Below are 16,670 nucleotides of genomic sequence, written 5' to 3' on the forward strand. Positions count from 1 at the left end.
TTTTTTTCTTCTCAATCAACTTTCCTTGGGGCCAAGTTGTTCGCACTCATGAAGTATGTACTCCCACCTACGTAGCTTCTTGTGTCTTCATGAGAAGCCCACTTCACAAGGCCCACTTCTCTCATTCTCTTTCGTTGCCACTTGATGAAGGTTGCTTCTGAGCACCTCTAACATCATGGCATAGGATCAAGGTGAAAAGGAGAACCCCATAAGGGAAATCTGCATCTGCAAGCTCTGCCTGAACATCTGTGGGGGAAAGTAGAGACAGACTGACCCCAGCAGCCAAGGTGCTGGCGCAGCTCACAGGCCAGACCCCTGTGTTCTCCAAAGCCAGATACACTGTCAGATCCTTCGGCATCAGGAGAAATGAAAAGATTGTGCACTGCACAGTCCGTGGGGCCAAGGCAGAAGAAATCCTGGGAAAATGTCTAAAGGTGTGGAGAACATGGGTTAAGAAAAAATAACTTCTCAGATATTAGAAACTGGTTTTGGGATCCAAGAACACATCGATTGGGGATCACATATGATGCAAGAATTGGTATCTACGAGCTGGACTTCTACATGGTGCTGGGTAGGCCAGTTTTCAGCATTGCAGATGAGAAGCACAGGACAGGTTGCATTAGGGCCAAACACAGAATCAGCAAAGAGGAGGCCATGCACTGGTTCCAGAAGAAGTATGATGGGATCATCCTTCCTGGCAAATAAGTTCTCGTTTCTATCCAAAAGGTCAATAAAAAGTTTTCAGCGAAATGTAAAAAACAAAAACAAAAACCCCACAAATTAGTAAATGTCTGTATATTGAATGCTATATAATGGTAAATAATTAAATCTAGATGAAATGGAAACATTTCTAAAGATACTGTATATCAACGAATAAAACTGACACATAAGATGTAGAAGCTCTGAACAGATTAATAACTACAGAAGAAATTTGAATAGTAGTAAAAAATCTACACCTAAAAAAGGCACTAGGCCAAGGCAGATTTCTGAGTAAGCTCTACCAATGTTTCAAAGACAGTATTACCCCAATGCTACTTTTAAACATGGACAAGTATGAAAATTTATTAATTTGTTCTATGAAGCCAGCAAAATCCCAATACCTCTTTTTTTTAACATTTTTATTGGAGTATAATTGCTTTACAATGGTGTGTTAGTTTCTGCTTTATATCAAAGTGAATTAGCTGTACATATACATATGTTCCCTATATCTCCTCCCTCTTGCATCTCCCTCCCACCTTCCCTATTCCACCCCTCTAAGTGGCCACAAAGCACCAAGCTGATCTCCCTGTGCTATGCGGCTGCTTCCCACTAGCTATCTATTTTACATTTGGTAGTGTGTATATGTCCATGCCACTCTCTCACATCGTCCCAGCTTACCCTTCCCCCTCCCTGTGTCCTCAAGTCCATTCTCTATGTCTGCGTCTTTATTCCTGTCCTGCCCCTAGGCTCTTCAGAACCTTTTTTTTTTTTTTTAGATTCCATATATATGTGTTAGCATACGGTATTTATTTTTCTCTTTCTGACTTACTTCACTCTGTATGACAGTCTCTAGGTTCATCCACCTCACTACAAGTAATTCAATTTCATTTATTTTTATGGCTGAGCAATATTCCATTGTATATTTGTGCCACATCTTCTTTATCCATTCATATGTCGATGGACACTTAGCTTGCTTCCATGTCCTGGTTATTGTAAATAGAGCTGCAATGAACATTGTGGTCCTTGACTCTTTTTGAATTATGGTTTTCTCAGGGTATATGCCCAGTAGTGGGATTCCTAGGTCACATGGTTGTTCTATTTTTAGTTTTTTAAGGAACCTCCATACTGTTCTCTATAGTGGCTGTATCAATTTACATTCCCACCAACAGTGCAAGAGGGTTCCCTTTTCTCCACACCCTCTCCAGCATTTATTGTTTGTAGGTTTTTAAAAATTAATCAATTAATTAATTAATTAATATATTTATTTATTTATCTTTGGCTGTATTGGGTCTTCATTGCTGCACACGGGCTTTCTCTAGTTGTGGCGGGTGGGGGCTACTCTTCGTTGCAGTGCACGGGCTTCTCCTTGTGCTGGCTTCTCTTGTTGCTCAGCATGACCTCTAGTTGTGCAGGCTTCAGTAGTTGTGGCATGTGGGCTCAGTAGTTGTGGATCGCAGGCTCTAGAGCACAGGCTCAGCAGTTGTGGAGCTCAGGCTTAGTTGCTCCGCGGCATGTGGGATCTTCCCAGACAAGGGCTTGAACCCGTATCCCCTGCACTGGCAGGCGGATTCTTAACCACTGTGCCACCAGGGAAGCCTTGTTTGTAGATTTTTTAATGATGGTTATTCTGACTGGCGTGAGGTGATACCTCATTGTAGTTTTGATTTGCACTTCTCTAATGATTAGTGATGTTGAGCATCCTTTCATGTGTTTGTTGGTAATCTGTATATCTTCTTTGGAGAAATGTTTATTTAGGTCTTCTGCCCATTTTTGGATTGGGTTACTTGTTTTTTGATATTGAGCTGCATGAGCTGCTTGTAAATTTTGGGGATTAATCCGTTGTCATTTGCTTCGTTTGCAAATATTTTCTCCCATTCTGAGGGTTGTCTTTTCGTCTTATGTTTTCTCTTGCTATGCAAAACTTTTAAGTTTTATTAGGTCCCATTTGTTTATTTTTGTCTTTATTTCCATTTCTCTAGGAGGTGGGTCAAAAAGAATCTTGCTGCGATTTATGTCATAGAGTGTTCTGCCTATGTTTTCCTCTAAGAATTTTATAGTCTGGCCTTACATTTAGGTCTTTAACCCATTTGGAGTTTATTTTTGTGTATGGTGTTAGGGAGTGTTCTAATTTCATACTTTTACATGTACCTGTCCAGTTTTCCCAGCACCACTTATTGAAGAGGCTGTCTTTTCTCCATTATATATTCTTGCCTCCTTTATCAAAAATAAGTTGACCATATGTACGTGGGTTTATCTCTGGGCTTTCTATCCTGTTGCATTGATCTATATTTCTGTTTTTGTGCTAGTACCATACTTTCTTGATTACTGTAGCTTTGTAGTATAGTCTGAAGTCTGGGAGCCTGATTCCTCCAGCTCCTTTTTTCTTTCTCAAGATTGCTTTGGTTATTCGGGGTCTTTTGTGTTTCTGCACAAATTGTGAAATTTTTTGCTTTAGTTCTGTGAAAAATGCCATTGGTAGTTTGATAGGGATTGCATTGAACCTGTAGAGTGCTTTGGATAGTATCATCATTTTCTCAATGTTGATTCTTCCAATCCAAGAACATGGTATATCTCTCCATCTGTTTGTATCATCTTGAATATCTTTCATCAGTGTCTTATAGTTTTCTGCGTACAGGTACTTTGTCTCCTTAGGTAGGTTTATTCCTAGGTATTTTATTCTTTTTGTTGCAGTGGTAAGTGGGAGTGTTTCTTTAATTTCTCTTTCAGATTTTTCATCATTAGTGTATACGAATGCAAGAGATTTATGTGCATTAATTTTGTATCCTGCTACTTTACCAAATTCATTGATTAGCTCTAGTAGTTTTCTGGTAGCATCTTTAGGATTCTCTATGTATACTAACATGTCATCTGAAAACAGTGACAGCTTTACTTCTTCTTTTCTGATTTGGATTCCTTTTATTTCTTTTTCTTCTCTGATTGCTGGGCCTAAAACTTCCAAAACTATATTGAATAATAGTGGTGAGAGTGGACAACCTTGTCTTGCTCCTGATCTTAGAGGAAATGGTTTCAGTTCTTCACCATTGAGAACGATGTTGGCTGTGGGTTTGTCATATATGTCCTTTATTATGTTGAGGTAAGTTCCCTCTATGCCTACTCTCTGGAGGGTTTTTATCATAAATAGGTGTTGATTTTGTCAAAAGGTTTTTCTGCATCTATTGAGATGATCATATGGTTTTTCTCCTTCAGTTTGTTAATATGTTGTATCACATTGATTGATTTGCACATATTGAAGAATCCTTGCATTCCTGGGATAAACCCCACTTGATCATGGTATATGATCCTTTTAATGTGCTGTTGGATTCTGTTTGCTAGTATTTTGTTGAGAATTTTTGCATCTATGTTCATCAGTGATATTGGCCTGTAGTTTTTGTGTGTGTGTGTGTGACATCTTTGTCTGGTTTTGGTATCCGGGTGATGGTGGCCTCATAGAATGAGTTTGGGAGCCTTCCTCCCTCTGCTATATTTTTGAAGAGTTTGAGAAGGATAGGTGTTAGCTCTTCTCTAAATGTTTGATAGAATTCTGCTGTGAAACCAGCTGGTCCTAGGTTTTTGTTTGTTGGAAGATTTTTAATCACAGTCTCAGTTTCCGTGCTTGTGATTGGTCTGTTGATATTTTCTATTTTTCCTGGTTCAGTCTCGGAAGGTTGTGCTTTTCTAAGAATTTGTCCATTTCTTCCAGGTTGTCCATTTTATTGGCATATAGCTGCTTGTAGTAATCTCTCATGATCTTTTGTATTTCTGCAGTGTCAGTTGCTACTTACAAAATCCCAATAACTCTTAAACTGGTTAGCTCTCCAAAGAAAAGTATAGACAAATTTCACTTACAAATGAGTGCTAATATACACAAAAGTCTGTCAAGAGACAGACTCTGTGGGACTCTTGTGTTTCCACACATCTTGCAAACAGAGGTACTAACTACCCTTTTGTTCCAGGCTATAATTTCAAGAATGTTTGTATAGTCAACAACCTTGGAAGATAGTGATAGGACCTTCACCTGGAATAGAGAGAGGACAGCTTACTGTATGATAAAAATGATGTCTCCCTCCAGTGCCTTTGCTTACTTCTCTTTATAAAAGATTCAGCTTCCTAACCTTGGAGTTCTGAACTGTGATGCAAGCCTGCTGGGTGTATAGCAAGTACCTGTGTTGCCCCTATGGGATTTATGGAGCAAGGGAAACCAATGGAAACTTGATGCTTATGCTGTTTGCTGTGCTGTGTGTAATAAAATCCTTTGTCTTTGACCCAAGAGTCTCATGTATTCTGTAAGCTTATATGATACTATATTGGGTTAACTTGTTAGCTGGCAAGCAAGGAAAAAAAAATCTCAGAACTTTCACAGTTCTCAATAAAGTCTTAAACTATTATCAGGTTGCATTCAGTAAGGTGTGAAAAGATCATATATCATGGAAAAATAGGGCTTATTCTAGTTATTCAAAGATCATTCATCATTAGAAAAATCTCTTAAAGTGAGAATTCCCTGGTGGCTCAGTGGATAAGACTCTGAGCTCCCAAGGAAGGGGGCCTGGGTTCGATCCCTGGTCTGGGAACTAGATCCCACATGCATGCCATAACTAAGGAGCACCCCTGCTGCAAACAAACAAACAAAAAAAGAAAATCTGTTAATGTAATTGAATATATTAAAAAAGCAAGAAAACAAAGCATATGCTGAAAAACATTTGTTAAAATGTATCAATTATTTCTTATTAAAACTAAATAAAACAATAAGTATAAACAAAACTATTTATTACTGAGCTAGGAATAGGAAAAAAAAAAACATTCCTTAATTTAAGAAAATGTTTTTACAAGGAACCAACAAAAATGCTTTAGAAGAATTCCCATTGGGCTTCCCTGGTGGTGCAATGGTTAAGAATCTGCCTGCCAGTGTCGGGGACATGGGTTTGAGCCCTGGTCTGGGAAGACCCCACATGCCACGGAGCAACTAAGTCCGTGCACCACAACTACTGAGCCTGCGCTCTAGAGCCTGCAAGCCACAACTACTGAAGCCCGCGTGCTAGAGCCCATGCTCCACAACAAGAGAAACCATGGCAATGAGAAACCCGCACACCACAATAGCAGTAGCTATTATATTAGCTCGCTGCAACTAAAGAAAACCCATGCACAGCAATGAGGATCCAACAGCCAAAAATAAATAATAAATAAATTAATTAATTTTTTAAAAAAGTATTCCCATTAAAGACAGGAACAGGGCAAAATTTTACACTATTACCTATACTTTTCAACATTGAATTGGAGTTAACTAGTCAGTAAGAATAATAAGCAAGAGGTATAAATATAGAAAAAAGAGAGAGATTTGCCATTTTGCAGGTGGACAATATTATCCTCTAAAAAATACAAGAGAATCATCTAAAGAAGTATTAAAACTAATGAGATAGTTCAGTAATATGATCATGATCAGATACAAAAATTCATGGCTTTCCTTTATAGAATCAATAATCAATAGAAAATATAAATTTTAAAATATCCAATTTTCAATACTAATAAAATCTATAAAATTACTAGCTATAAATTTAACAAGGAAAAGTCAAGCTCCATGTTATATATAAATATTTTTATAACAATCCATAAAGTCTTACCAAATGTCATTAAAAAAGAAAACAAAAAACCATGCTCTTGAATAGGAAAACTCAATATGTAAAGATGTCATGTTCCCCAAACAATGTTTAATGTAATACTAATTGATGTCCCTAAAGATTTTTTTAATGTAACTAAAGAATTTCAGTGCTTATCTGTAGTAAGTAATAATATATGAGATAATTTTGGAAAAAGGAAAAATATGTGTGTGTATATATATATATCCTCTTTCCCTTACTATCTATTAAGATATAGCACTTACAGGGACTTCCTTGGTGGTGCAGTGGTTAAGGCTCCAAGCTTCTACTGCAGGGGGTGCGGGTTCGATCCCTGGTCAGAGAACTAAGATCCCACATGACATGCAGCGCGGCCAAATAAATAAATAAATAAATAAATAAATAAATAAATAAAATTAAAAAAAAAAAAAAGAATCTGCCTGCCAATGCAAAGGACACAGATTCGAGCCCTAGTCTGGGAACTTCCCACATGCTGAGGAGGAACTAAGCCCATGTGCCACAACTACTGAACCTGTGCTCTAGAACCCATGAGCCACAACTACTGAGCCCACGTGCTGCAACTACTGAAGCCCTCCTGCCTAGAGCCCGTGCTCTGCAACCAGAGAAGCCACCGCAATGAGAAACCCGTGCACCGCAGTGAAGAGTAGCCCCCTCTCACTGCAACTAGAGAAAGCCCACGTACATCAAGGAAGACCCAACGTAGCCAAAAATAAATAAATACATTAATTAATTAAAACAAAAAAAGATACAGCATTTACAAACTTTAAAACAGCATGTATTGGGATTTCTCTGGCAGTCCAGTGGTTAAGACTCCATGCTTCCACTGCAGGGGGCATGGGTTTGATCCCTGGTCAGGGAACTAAGATCCCACTTGCCACGCAGTGCAGCCAAAAAATAAAAATAAAATAGCATGTATTAGTGTAGGAAAATACAATGGATCAAGGAGACAGTCTGGAGATTCCATTAAGGAACCTACGTACATTTAGAATATCCTCGAGGTGGCATTTCAAATCAGTGGAAAAAGGAAAAAACACTCAAAACAAAGAGTTAGGGCACTTGGAATCCGTAAAGAAAACATACATTTAAACTCTTATGTATACCATATACAAAAATAAATTCCAGAAGGTTAAAGAGATAAATCTGAAAACAAAGGTATAAAGTTATTATAAAAAATGAGGATCATTTTATAATCTTGGAAATATGCATATGAAAGGTAAATAATTACTTTCCATATATTTCAGCTACAAATCCATAAAAATTAGACAAATATAGAACAGGTTAGTCACAGAAGAAATAACAGATGCCAATATATACATAAAGATGCTGAGCCTCATTTTTAGTCAGGGAAATTCAAATGAAAACAAATGCTTTTTCTTTTTACTCATATTAATTAATAAATTGAAGAAGATTGATAATTTCCAAGGTTAGCAATGGTGTATTCTTATACATTACTGGTGCCAATATAAATTACTTCTACTATTTAGCAATTCTGAAGGCAGTATGTCATACAAAATTTAAAGTACACTTATTTTTGGCCCAGAAATTCTACTTCTGGCAAATTATTTCAAGCCACTCTAAGATTTGCACAAATACTGTCAGATATTCATCTATAACCTTGCTCTTTTCTTAATAGCATTTTCATGGTGTCTGTTTACCTGCCTTCTAAACTGTAACTTTTAAAATTCAATTTCTTTTAGCTGTGTTTCTTTCACACAACATATTGTGGGATTTTGTATTTGAGGCATTCCAGAAATCTTGTTCTTTCATGGATGAACTTATCACACCCACGTTTATTGTCACACAGGTTTGATCTAACTTTTATCATCTCATTAAAGTATTTTTCTTCTTCTTTGCTGTTTTGCTCCGTTTCATTGTTACATTTTACTATAAGGACTGTAATTTCTTCTTTTTTTCTCTCTCCCTTTGCTTATTCAATCCTATTGCTTAACCTCTAGGTCTGTTTCATTTTCTGCAAAATGAACAGCATAATATTTATTTACTATCTCATGGGGTCTCATCTTTGCTTCCTGACAACTTGTTAGGAACCCTTCCTCTGCACCTGAAATCAATTTCTCAGTCTTCAAGGGAGAGGGGAGCCTTTTCCCTTTGGGTTTCTGCCTGCCCTCTGCTAACTGTTGGTAATTGGTTCTTGTCAGAACAGTGAACTCCCAGCCCCAATTACCTGCCAGGCTTTTGCATGGAAAAAGGACTGCACAGTTTGGCTTGCCTTTGAGGCTTTAAACATTTCTATGACTGGAACAACTAGACAACACCAAATCGACCATCTAAACAAAATCCCCTAACTTCTGGTAGAACCGGGCAGAGAAGGGCACAGGGATGATCAGATCAACATCACAGCCTGAAGGTAACTGCTTCACTGTAAGGCCCAGTCCCACCCGGGACGATACTTCAGTTCACCCTAATACGTGGGGCTTACCTTGACCTTCCTTCTCCTTGCTCCTGCCCTCTTTCCATCTACACCAGAGGTACAAGTGTTCTAGCCTGCAGATAGAGAGAGAATGTGGCCTTGAGCTCCACCCTAAGGCACAGGAATTTGGTACTCTAGAAGCACCTCCCAGTAAACCTGTGCCCTCTCTGGCTAGGAGGAAGCCCTATCACTAATGTTTTTTGGGCCTTGCCTCTGGATTTGTCCCCTCTCCAGACCCACAATCTCTTGGAAACCCCTTTCACTCACTCCCTATCCAGAATCTCCTTGTCATTGGTGGTCTCACCCCCCAGACAAGGCAAAATCCTCTCTTCTTTTTCTAGTTTGCCCTTAGGGGTACAGTGAAGGCCGTTACTAGCTCAGATCCCCCAAGATTGGGACTATTTCTGCTCTAAGTTGCAGGGCTGAATATCCAGGGCTTGGTTGGAATTTCATAAGATCTGCAAAGCTCTCCCTGTAGGGAACTCCATTCTCTGACATTCAAGGTGTGTCTTCTGGCATCTCATTTAGAGGACTGCCCGAGCAGATAAAAATCTATTCCCAAAGTGCCCTAAAGCAGTATTTCATTCCAACCACATGAAATCCCTGATAAAGAGGGCAGGGGGCTTTCTTTCCTCAATTCTCTTGGTCAGGAGAAAAGACTTCTCTCAGCCTAACCTCTCCAAGCCCATTTTCAGGGCAAACATCCTCACCCTGTGTAAGCAGCAGTTGGCAATACCCAGTGTAGAGCAACTAGAGACCCCTTGAGAGACCTGGTGTTGGGAAACCATTCTGAGGTCCAGATTTTAAAGCTGCCTTTTAAGCTACCCTTAAATGTGTGTTCTGTTTTGTTTTATCTATTCTTGGAAACAGTAATCACTGAGCAAGAGAGAATCCTAGCAAAAGAGTTCAAGTGACACTAGAAAGGGGATCTGATTGTCAGAGCCCGATGGCACAGGAGCTCAGAACATCTGGAAGAAAGGATTTGGGACACAGACCCCTCCCACAGATCTGCCCCCATCTGCCTCAGTCTAATAGTATCTCTCCTGAAGAGATTTAAGAGGCAGAATAGGCCTAGATCAGGAGTTAGCAACCTACAGCCCTTGAACCAAATCCCACATAAGGCCTGTTTTTGTGCAGAACTAAGAATGGTTTTTCCATTTTTAAATGTTGCAAAAAATCAGAAGAATACTCTTTTATGACACATGAAAATTATATGAAATTCAAATTTCAGCATAAATGAAGTTTTATTGGAACATAGCTTCTTCCATTCGTTTGCATATTATGCCAGGCTGCTATGGGGCTCCCACTGCAGTGCTGGGTAATGAACACAGACCATGTGACCCTCCAAGCCTAAAATGTTTACTCTCTGACACTTTACAGAAAAAGTGTGCTGACTACTAGTTAAGATTATAAGGAAAGTAAAGTTCTCGATTTGACATAGTTGAAGCAGAATAGGTTTACTCAGTTCTTGGTCAGTTAAACACAACGTCTCCCGGTCCTTCTTGCTCTTCTCCTTCTCCTTCTCTTCTTCTTCCTCCTCCTCCTCCTCCTCCTCCTCCACCTCCTCCTCTTCTTCTTCTTCTTCTTCCTCTTCCTCTTCCTCCTCCTCCTCCTCCTCTTCTTCTTCTTCTTCCTCTTCCTCTTCCTCCTCCTCTCCTCCTCCTCCTCCTCCTCCGCCACCTCCTCCTCCTCTTCTTCTTCTCCTTCTTCTTCCTCTTCCTCTTCCTCCTCCTCTCCTCCTCTTCTTCTTCTTCTTCTTCTTCCTCTTCCTCTTCCTCCTCTCCTCCTCCTCCTCCTCCTCCTCCTCTTCTTTTTCTTCTTCTTCCTCTTCTTCTTCCTCTTCCTCTTCCTCTCCTCCTCCTCCTCCTCTTCTTCTTCTTCTTCTTCCTCTTCTTCCTCTTCCTCTTCCTCTCCTCCTCCTCCTCCTCCCCCTCCTCCTCCTCCTCCTCCTCCTTCTTCTTCTTCATTTTGGAGAATATGACAGTGAGGTGGCCAGAGAACCCATGGTCAAGGGTACTCTTTGCTTTGGGGCATTTATTTTTTTCTTTTCTCTTAGCTACTTTTTAAAATTTTGTGGCAATGCTCTTAGTTACATTTTTCTTTTCCAGAAAGTTATCTTTAAAAGCTAGGCTAAATAAATAGCATTTACACACAAGACAAAACCATCAAAGGCTTTTGTAAGAATCCAAAGTATAAGAATCCAAGGTAAACGTACAGAGGTGCGTCAACTATTTCAAACTCTAAAATCAACATCTGCATATAAGCAATTACCTCGATTATCTTAGTTACTTTAAAAAGGAAAATATGAAACTTGTGAAACAGTGACAAGAGACAGCTCTCAGGGACTCACTCAGTTCCCCTTCCAGTGCCACCTAATCGTTTGCTTTGCACAAAAGGTGGATCAGAGAAAAATCACTTCTTTATTCTTCCCCTTTACATCATCTCCCCCACACCTGGGGTGTCTGGATGCACTGAGACCAAGTACAACATGCATCTGATGATGGGTTACACCAAAGCACACCAAGATCTAAATCCCTCCCAGATTTATGGAGATTTTCTATAGCTTAACTAGATTTCTAATTGTCCTGCCACCTGTACTGAAATGTACAGTATATGTTAATCTCGAATTCTTTTCTGTTTCCATAATCTTGGTAAAGTTTCCTGCACTCAAACAGTAAATCCAGTTTGGTCCATGGGTTTTAAAGAGGGAGCCAAATTCACTTTTACGCCTTCCAGCATAAAGGCTTCTTTGGAGGTATTTGGGCAACGAAAAGGCCTGCATAATTTCTCTTTTCTGTGGTCCCTGTGCTATGCCTTCCGGGCTGAAAGCCTGAGTTCATGTGTCTATTGTCTCATTATAAATTTCCTATCATTTCAGAGGAGTCTAGAAGGAAACGGGGAAGGGTTTCCACATATTCAGCACACCAGCAGATCTGCTGTCCCTACAAACAGTTCATCTGAAGATGACAGCTCCCTAGTTTGTTTATTTCCCAGGGACATTGAGGATACAGAATGAAAAGACAAACTCAGTACCTGTTTACAGAACCATTCTTCTGGACATTTCTTAAGGCAACTTTATCTGAATTTGTCCTCTAACTTCAGACAAATTGCTTAAACATCACTTTCCTCATATGTGAAGTTGGAATAAGACATTCTCCGCCTTGCTACCTCCTAGAGCTGTTTTCAGGAACTAAATGGGATAAAATATGTAGCTATTTCTGAAAAGTGAAGCATTCTTTGAGAGTGCTCAGTCTTCCTCAAAAGGAGAAGCCCCTATTTTCTGATTGTCCCTTCTCTGTCCCCGACTCCCCCAACCCCAAAAAAATTAAGGGTAGTTTTTTTCTTTAGTTGAAGACCTTGAGTTTGTCTGTCCTTGGGCAAGTTGCTTGACTTAGCTTCAGTTTCTTCCTCTGGAAAGTTTCATCTTAAAAAAAATATATAGGTATGGGTGTGTAAGATGTTATCATTGGAGGAAGTTGGGGGAAGGGTACACGGACCTCTCTGAACTATTTTTCCAGCTTTCTCTGAGTCTAAATTACTCCAAAAAAAAAAATTTAAAATTATGTATAAAGCACTTGATGTGATGCCTGACATATTTTAGAAGCAGATATTTGGTAGGTTAAAAAAGTAAATGGACAGGTCAAAGTTTTTTGTGCCATAAGCATTATGTAAACTTGAGCTTTATTATTATTATCATCATCATTATTATTATTATTATCTAACACCATAATAACTAATAATATTTGTTGAATACTTACTATGTACTGGACACTATTTTAATATTATATTATTTATTTACTTTATACGTTTATTTATTTATTATTTTTGGCTGCGTTGGTTCTTCATTGCTACACACGGGCTTTCTCTAGTTGCGGTGAGCGGGGGCTACTCTTCATTGCGGTGCGCAGGCTTCTCACTGCGGTGGCTTCTCCTGTTGAGGACCACGGGCTCTAAGCACGTGGGCTTCAGTAGTTGTGGCGCACGAGCTCAGTAGTTGTGGCTTGCGGGCTCTAGAGCACAGGCTCAGTAGTTGTGGCGCACGGGCTTAGTTGCTCTGCGGCATGTGGGATCTTCTTGGACCAGGGCTCGAACCCATGTTCCTTGCATTGGCAGGCAGATTCTTAACCACTGCGCCAACAGGGAAGCCCTGAGGTCTCATCTTTACAGGCTTTGATAGGATAGAATATCATGACATCAAGGTTGTTGTATCTAGCAACTGAGCACATATAGAATAGATGTCCTGACTGTTCCGCTTAAATCACATGTCTATCTGCACATCTATAGCAAAGATCTCTTATTCTCTCAGGGAGTCTTTCTGGGCATAAGCCAGTCAGCCCAGGTAAGAAGTTTAATGGCCATTTAAAACTTTAGTATCATAAGCAGGATAAAAGAATACCTTTACTTGTGGGGACTGTTTTTATTTAATATTTTTTTTCCATTTTACTAATTGAAGCAAAATTCATGAGGACTGAATAGGGGAAACTCAGAGTTCCAAAACTTTGGGGCTTCATATATCTCATCATCCATGGAGTTATGCTTTAGGGGGTGCCATTCATTTGGAAAATAAAATAATTAGAGTGGGCAACTGGGGAACAAGGAGACCATGCATGAATGTTCCACAAGTACATACCAACACGAAGGTGTTGGCTATAGTTATGTGTTAGAATCATCTGGGAACATAATAGGAGATGTCCTGACCTTACCTGGAAGGTTCTGAGTGGGAAGCCTAGGCTGGGAGTCTTCTAGACCCAGCATTTTAAAAAAAGCTCCCTGCAGTGATTCGTATGCACACCAGAATTTGAGAACCACTGTGCTAGCAGATTTCATTGCTTTGTTTCCCCAGAACTTGGCATCTTCCAAGCCAGCAGCTGGTCCAGCTCACTCTAGATCTCCTCCAACTTCTCTTAATCCTGTGCCAGGTGTGTGCCAGTTCATCCTCTGCCCAGTCTATATTCCATCCGCCCTGGGCAAATACCTTGGTTGGTCCAGTTTCTTTGCCTGGGAAGGTGAACTGAACCTTTTTCTTCCTAAAGGGCTTGAGCCAATAACAGGCCTGCTTGCATGGGCTGTTGTAGTTTTCCACTGAATTTTATCACAGCCTTTGGGAGTCCTAAGAGGACCCCAGGGAAGCCCCTGCATTCCAGACATATTCCTCGTCATCTCTGTTGTGTGGCTGCAGCCTGATTTTCTCTGGAGAGTCAGGATCAATCACCCCAAACAGTAGAGTGACCTCTTTGCCTGTTGATTCACTGGAGTGAAGAGGCAACGTGGCCAGATGGCCGTCCCAGCTTCCTCTTCAGTGGACCCCGTGCTGTGTCCCCTGTGGGAGATCCCCACCCCCTTGGGGACTGAGACCTCTTCACCAGCAGGGCTCGGAGTTGTGGAAGCGGGAAGCCAAATGCTGGCTGTGGATCAGCAGGGCTAACAGGGAGAGGGGCCACTCCCATCCCTGCCCTGTGGTCCCCTGCCTGCAGATCCTGAGGAACAGCAGCATATGTGGGTCACTGATTTAGAGCACACATGGCCCTAGCCTTGAGAGGTGTTGTCACCCAGCTGATGGCATACATAACTGATGATGTCCTCAAAAGGACATCAACTGTTCTATAAAGGCTCTGCCTTAGGAGAATAGGGAGCACAATAAGAGTAACGAACTCTATGATCCTAAGCCCGTTGCAGTCCTCATCTGCTGTAAAAGATGCTCCTTGGTCAGAAGCAATGCTATGTGAATAAAGGTGAATAAGACACTCTGTAAGTCCCCAGGGGATGGTTTTAGCAGAAGAATTGTGGGCAGGAAGGCACACCATCTGCAGAATAAGTGTCTAGTTCAGAAAGAACATACAACAGCAGTGGCAAGTGAAGCCTAGTTTTCATACATTCTCCTGGAAAAAAATTTTAAATACAAAATGTAGAGCGTAAAAGGCGAAAATCTCAATTTACTCCCATCCCTTACTTTTCCCCTTCCCCGGTCCAAGCACAATCCCAATACCCTCACCAGAGCTTCTGACTATCCATCTTTGCTCTTGCATTCTCTCTGCAGTTTCCTGTGCATTTATACATATATATGTGCACATAGAAACAGAGCTTTTATTTTTCTCTAAATCTTAATTGGCTCTTATTACATATACTGTTTCAGAACTTTCTATTAATATTCCTTTTCTTCATTAACTCTTAAATATTGCTTTGAGTTGCAGGGATGCTTATGTGTGAGATCTCTCACTCTGTCTCCACATCTACATTTACACCTACATCTAGATCTCCATCTCTGTCAATATCTATACCCACATATATATCTATATAAAACGTCATGGACTTCCCTGGTGGCTCAGTGGTTGAGAATCCACCTGCCAGTGCAGGGGGCACGGGTTTGAGCGCTGGTCCGGGAAGATCCCACATGCTGTGGAGCAACTAAGCCCTTGCGCCACAACTACTGAGCCTGCGCTGTAGAGCCCGTGAGCCACAGCTACTGAGGCCATGTGCCACAACTACTGAAGCCCACGCACCTAGAGCCCGTGCTTTGCAACAGGAGAAGCCACTGTAATGAGTAGCCCCCTCTCACCACAAGAGAAAGCCTGCGCACAGCAACGAAGACCCAATGCGGCCAAAAGTAAATTAAAACAAGCAAACAAACAAACAAAAACATCATAAGACAGGAAATAGCCACAAATGTATCAGTGAACTCAGAACAACAACATAACTAGTAACTTACATCTACTTTTATATTTCTTATTTATTCCATTCCCCTGCATCTCTCCTGGGTAACTACTTTCAGAAGTTTTGCAATGATCGTTCCCTTGTTTTTCCTTTAATAACTTAAAATTTTTTTTAATACTTTAAGTTTCAGAAGAAGGTGTAAATATAGTACAGGGAGTTTCAGTGTTCCATTTACCTAGCTTCCCCCAATGATAATATCTTACACAACATTGTCAAGCCAGAAAGGTAAGTGATATAATAAAACTCAGGTACAGATCTTATTTGGCTCTCACTAGTTTTATGGGCACTCCTCTCTCTGTGTGTGTGTGTGTGTGTGTGTGTGTGTGTGTGTGTGCATGAACAGTTATATGAAATTTTGCCATATGCAGATAACAGTAGCCACCAACACAACCAGGATACAGAACTGTTCTTTCACTACAACTTTAGCAACTACTGATCTATTCTCTTTACTGTAATTCTGCCACTTCAAGAATATTAAATATACAGAATCGTCTAGTAAGTAACCCTTTGAGATTGGCTTTTTTTTTCATTCAACATAATACCCTTGAGATCCATCTGAGATTTTGCGTGCATCAGTAGTTCATTCTTTGTGTGTGTGTGAATGTAAGTTTTAATTTCTCTGGGATAAATAGTCAGGACTGTCATTGCTGGGTAAGGTTATTTTTATCCGAAATGGCTGAACCTTATTTCAGAGTGGTTGAACCATTTTACATCCCTGTTAGCAACGTATGAGAGATCCAGTTGCACACATCCTCACCAGCACTTGGTATAATCAGTACTTTTTCTTTTACTCATTCTATAGGTGCATAATAATCGCAAATGATATTAATAATCCTTTTATGTTCTAATTTGTCTTCCATACATTCTCTTTGATAAAGTGTCTTTTCAAGTGTTGCCTGTTTTCTAGTTGGATTTTTTCCCCTTAATGTTGAACTTGGAGAGTTCTCTATACATTCTGGATGCAAGTTCGTTGTTGGATGTGTGATTTGCAAACATTTGATCACAGTCCATGGCTTCTTTCCATCTTCTTTTTCTTAAAAAAATTTTTTTAAAGAAATTTTTAAGACTGCATTGGGTCTTAGTTGTGGCATGAGGGATCTTCATTGCAGCATGCAGGCTCTTCGTTGCGGTGCACGAGCATCTCTCTAGTTGTGGTATGCGGGCTCCAGAGTGTGTGGGCTCAGTAGTTGTGGCACGTGGGC

The 16,670-nt window shown here is 40.2% G+C and overlaps 1 pseudogene; it reads left to right on the top strand.

Moving 5' to 3' along the window:
- Positions 1-175: 175 nt before the first annotated feature.
- On the top strand, positions 176-722 carry LOC132501940 (large ribosomal subunit protein uL5-like; annotated as a pseudogene).
- Positions 723-16,670: the final 15,948 nt, after the last annotated feature.

Source organism: Mesoplodon densirostris, chromosome 14 (genome assembly GCF_025265405.1).
Source record: "Mesoplodon densirostris isolate mMesDen1 chromosome 14, mMesDen1 primary haplotype, whole genome shotgun sequence".
Taxonomy (NCBI): domain Eukaryota; kingdom Metazoa; phylum Chordata; class Mammalia; order Artiodactyla; family Ziphiidae; genus Mesoplodon; species Mesoplodon densirostris.